This window comes from Bufo bufo, chromosome 1, assembly GCF_905171765.1.
Source record: "Bufo bufo chromosome 1, aBufBuf1.1, whole genome shotgun sequence".
NCBI lineage: Eukaryota > Metazoa > Chordata > Amphibia > Anura > Bufonidae > Bufo > Bufo bufo.
Window position 1 is genome coordinate 54,481,224 of NC_053389.1, and position 6,000 is coordinate 54,487,223.

Genomic DNA, 6,000 nt, shown 5'->3' on the forward strand with positions numbered 1-6,000 from the left:
CACACCCTCGCTCTAGGATGTGAATAGATCATTTTAATCCAATTTATAAAAGACTCCCCAAAACCAAAATGTTTAAGAACCTCCCACAGATATTCCCACTCCAAACAATCAAAAGCCTTGACTGCATCTAGTGTCAATATAGCTTTTTTTTTAGTATTTTTGTCTTTAATACCGTCTATGTTCATAAACAATATTCTAATATTAGAATATATTAATCGCCCTGGAATAAACCCTGTTTGGTCCTCCTTTATTATTGTTTTTATTACTTTTGTAAAATAAAATAAAAAGAATGGGCACTCTTATACCTGGTTCACAAAGTTAGCAAAGTGACACTATTTATTAATGACAATTAATACACAGATCGTCACCATACATGAATGAATATATATGTATCCTAAACAGAATATTACCCTAAAAAATGCTGCAATTAAAACACCAAATACAATATCAGATAAAAATTATAAATGGATCAGTCCACTGATATAACTACTAGATGGGGATGGCCGGAGTTGACCAGGCTGCATGGGAATAAGCAGACTGAGTGTCCTCTATTAATTATAGCAGTGGCCAGTGCCGGGAATTTCTCCAGATAAAACGTAGAAATAATTATATATCGATGTGTGTGCATATAAACATATAGTGCAATAGAAACCAATAGTGATATAAAACAATTGTGTAGAGTGAAAAAACCTGTAAGGTAAAATACAATGATTATGTGATTAAATATAGCAGTGCTCAAAATAGTCGAATAATAAATAAAACAAAGTGTCACTGGAGACTCGGCAATATAAGAGGGCAGTAGGTAAATGCTTTTCATAGCCCTTTTTAATAAATAATATTAAAAAGGGCTACGAAAAGCATGTACTATCCAAACATTTTAAATTGATACATAATCAGGATCCAAAATTTTTAACATTCGCAGCATTTGAACAGATAGAGCGCCATTGGAGGGGAGGTAACCATATTGCCCGGATGTCTATGGCTGAGTCAAGAAGGATTTTCGAATTCGGCAGTTTGGCTCCAGCAGGGCTAAATGCCGAATTAGAAATTTTTGGGTTCCTGTGATGGGCTGGATGCCTTTGGTCCACGGGGGGTACTAGTCGGGCTGTTTAGCAGCACTATGACCCCCCCTGGGCTAGAGGTCTCCACCCCTATTCCATCAATACCTTCCTTCTGACTATCTGCCCGAAGTACATTAGGGGATGAGCCCCATTGGCCTCAGTCTGCTGCCCACTATTTATATCTATCTCTGCGCCACTCTCCTATTATACATAGCAATTGAGGCTGTGTACCGCAAAAATGTTGCAATATTTTGTATTAATAATTTATATAAATACATTTTATATTTCTTTTATCTTATTTTAAAGGCATTACAGATATACCCCAATATTTAATTCATTCTTAATACATATTTTTAATCTATTTATAAATAAATATAAAAAAATTTAATTTTCAATTTTATCTTTAATTTATAACAAATAAATATATTTTAATAATAAAATATCAGAATTGATTTCACTATTCTATATAGCTGCTAAAAAGGCAAGGAACTCTAATATATAGACCACAGTAGATCTGATTTATTTTATACTCTGTATGTTTTGACGAATATCTGACAATTGGCGTAAAAATATATTTATAAGAATGAAGTATAACCAGGCAAAACGGCAATTTGGGCATGACTAATGGTTTTGATGGTCCCTCGACCATATAACACATAAAACGCATGTATGTCCGAAAAAACCGCAGAGGAACCGCAGATATACCGCAATACATGAAAAAGGCACCTGTGAAATCCAGATCCTTCTAGATCCAGTGCGTGTTTAATATAGAGTCCCTTTCGCTGTGAAAATGAATAAATAGCCGGCAAGTAAGTTAGTCCAAACAGAGCCACTGAGGAAGAAGGTGGGCAACCTTCGAAACGCGTCTGGCGTGGACCAATTGGACTGACAACCAACCGGCTTTTTCAACTATAACAGTTTAATATATCTGTTGGATAAGGAAGCGCTTCCTAAGGAGAACTAAAAACCGCAGCTCTTTGGACACAGTGCAGTGAGGGGCGGGTGAGTTTGAACCACCTATGCTGACTAGGACAGGTGGAACACCTACTCTAATCAATGCAACTGAATGTGAATCTGGAGTGCAAGAAAACGAGTGCCTCTACTCACAGCCGGATCTGCAAAATTAAAAGACCCCTTACGCAGTACTTGTATCCAGCAGTAAAGCAGCAACTCACCCTGATTCTACACCACGTGGGACGCCACGGTGGGGCTTGCAGGATTGTACGTGAGTAACAAACTGAAAACTGCTGAAAATATATGCATTGCTGCACAATAATTCCTTCACACCGCACTGCCACTTTGGAATGAAAAGTATGCCTAACTAGCTACACTGCTGGATCGCAACTTTGTGCAATATAGTACATTGATGAACTGTGCCGACCGAATAGTGCTATATTAAGCTGATTCTTAGGAGACCTATGGTATAACAGGAAGATCGCTTTTTAGGAATAGAACCATCAGTGAGACCTACTGCCCTCTTATATTGCCGAGTCTCCAGTGACACTTTGTTTTATTTATTATTCGACTATTTTGAGCACTGCTATATTTAATCACATAATCATTGTATTTTACCTTACAGGTTTTTTCACTCTACACAATTGTTTTATATCACTATTGGTTTCTATTGCACTATATGTTTATATGCACACACATCGATATATAATTATTTCTATGTTTTATCTGGAGAAATTCCCGGCACTGGCCACTGCTATAATTAATAGAGGACACTCAGTCTGCTTATTCCCATGCAGCCTGGTCAACTCCGGCCATCCCCATCTAGTAGTTATATCAGTGGACTGATCCATTTATAATTTTTATCTGATATTGTATTTGGTGTTTTAATTGCAGCATTTATTAGGGTAATATTCTGTTTAGGATACATATATATTCATTCATGTATGGTGACGATCTGTGTATTAATTGTCATTAATAAATAGTGTCACTTTGCTTACTTTGTGAACCAGGTATAAGAGTGCCCATTCTTTTTATTTTATTTTACAATTGTTTTTTGGTGATCAGGGTACGACATCTGTTTGGTGCACCTTGCCATCTTGAGCCAGAGGTGAGCCGTCCTTTACCTTTTTGCATAGACATATTTATTACTTTTGTTAACCTATATGCCAGTACCTTAGCTAATAATTTAATATCTGTATTTAACAGAGAAATGGGTCTATATGATTCTGGTTTTAGTGGATCCTTCTCAGGTTTAGGGATCAAGATTACCGTGGCTTCTTCCATGGATTCAGGTAATTTATTTAATCTCTTGGCCTCAATGAGGGTCTCCATTAATTCCAGGAGTAAAACCGGGCCAAATTCCTTATACACCTCAAATGGAAGCCCATCTCCACCCAGAGCTTTTTTATCTTTAGTTGAATTTAGGGCCTTTACTAGTTCATCCATCTGTATACTCTCTTCCAACAGTTTTTTATGACCTTCAGCAAGCTTCCGGAAGGGATTATCATCTAAATATTGATATTGATGTTTCTTTTTATACCTAATTTTAGATTTATACAATTCTTCATAATATTTACAAAATATACTACTGATATGTTCTGGGAATTCTACTATTTGTCCATTGTTATTTTTTAGTGGACCTTTCCACTTTTTTTTTTTGCTGTTGGTTACTTGATATATTTGCCAAAAGCTTCCCTACTTTTTCTCCTCCTCTGCAGATGACCTAACTCCCTTAAAAAACAAGGATGTTTGGTTTTTTTCCATATACATTTCTTTAACCATTTAATTAATTTTATTCCAGTTTCTCAAGTTTTCCGTTGAAGGGTCCTTCGCGCAAAGTATTTGGGCCTCTTTTAGTTTCAATTTTAAACTCTGAGTTTTTTCCAACCAATTACTTGCTTACACTATATTACCCTCAGGAATGCTTTCGCCGCATTCCAAATCCATTGCTTCTTTGCAGAATCCCTGTTTATATAAAAAATGGATTTAAATTCCTCCTTAATACAATGTTTATTATCTAACAGGTTAAACCAAGGATTAAATGTAAAAACCCTGGATATCTGTTTTTCCACAACTCCGATTTCTATTACCATTGCACAGTGATCTGACATTGACATAGGAACATACTTTATACCTATGTCTTTCCTTTCCAGCATTCTCCTATTACCCAAGATCGCATCTATCCTAGACCAGGACTGATGGGTCTTTGAGTAGCAGGAAAACACCTTTTCTTCAGGATTATATAACTGCCAAATGTCAGTCCATCCAAATTCCATTATTAACCTGGCAAAGTTAGTATTATGATATAAAATTTTGCCCCAAGATAATCTTAATAATAATAGAAACTCCCCTTGAATATGATGTATATGTTGAATGGTATCGTGCTCCCAACCATCTTTTCTCCAAACAACCCAGCAATTTGTTATCCAAATGAGTTTCTTGCTGGCAGATGATGGCTGGCAAGTACCTCTCCAACCAATCAAAAATAGCAAATCTTTTCAACCTTTCTCTTAACCCACTTACATAAATCTTAACATAAAAAAAAAAAAAAGGGTCCTCTCTCTTTCTCGGAAAAACAAAAGCCCTCCTACTACCCCCTCTTTTTTGCTCCCCATTCTTATAACAGAGAGCCCCATTTACATGCATGGTATACTCCATATAACCCCACCACACCCATCATTAATCATAATAGCAATATCACATATCACATTTAAATCAGCCCATTCACATGCTTCTTTAGGGGACTGAAAAAAGACTGTTTTATCCTGATATACCACCTGGAGTTTCGCTGGAAACACCAAACTATATTTTATTCCAGCCTGTCTGAATCTCTTTTTTATGTCAATATATTTTTCCCTTTGGATACTAGTGGCCCTTGAAAAATCCGGATTTGCTCTTATTTTATTCCCACCAATTTGAAACTTTTCGGGAGCTCTAGCCTTCCTCCACCCACACAACCTCCCAGTCTCTATAAGATACAAACTTAGTCAAGATTGTTCTTGGGTATTCTCCCGTTTTACTCCTTTGATTGGGGACTCTATGCGCTCTCTCAATAGTTAGAGAGTTAAACCCCACTACGGGGGTTACAATTTTCCAATATCCATTTTTCAATGAAGCCGACACAATCCGATCCTTCCTTTCCTTCTGGTATTCCCACCCATCTAAAAAATGTTCTTCTTGCTCTGTCTTCTATATCTATTAACCTATTCTCCATGACTGCATTTTTTTTTGTTTTAAGGAGGCTACATCTTTCTCCAATTTGAATAGTAAATCTTCCAACGGTGGCATTGTACTTTCCAATTCCTGCATGAGGTCCCTCACCTTAGTCGGATCATCTCTTATTAATGTCACATCTGTTTGAATACCCCTATCTGAATTACCACCTTTCCCATCATACTCTCTAACCGTGTGACCGCACTTAAAATTTATTTCACCATTTTTGGATCAGCATCTCCTTTTTCTCTCACCATATCCTTCCCCTTCAGCACATCCACCTGTACATTTTCCTCCAAGAAGAGCTCTACCCCTCCCCCTGCCTCATTCTCAGGGTTAGAGGTTTTCAATGGGGATGATGAAGGTGTCAGATATTTACTAGTGTTGATCGAGCACCAAAGTGCTCGGGTACTCTGGCCGAACACATCGGGATGCTCGGGTGCTCTACCGAGCACCCGAGTATAATGGAGGTCAATGGGAGAACCCGAGTATTAAACCAGGCACCGCCTGTTCTGAAGAGGGGAGGGTGCCTGGTACATAGGAAAAGGTCAGAAAATGATGGAACAGCATGGGTAGGATCTCTGGATGCATCTTGGACTCCCAGGTCGCTGCTGGGAATGATGTTGTCTGAGTAGTACGCCACTTTTACAGACTGACAATAATACGCACCAAACGAAGATAAAATCGATTTTAGAGGAAAATTTGTTAGGAAACATTCTTTCCTGTATATTTACAAAAAAATTATATTTGCCAAAAATTACAAGGAAGAGGC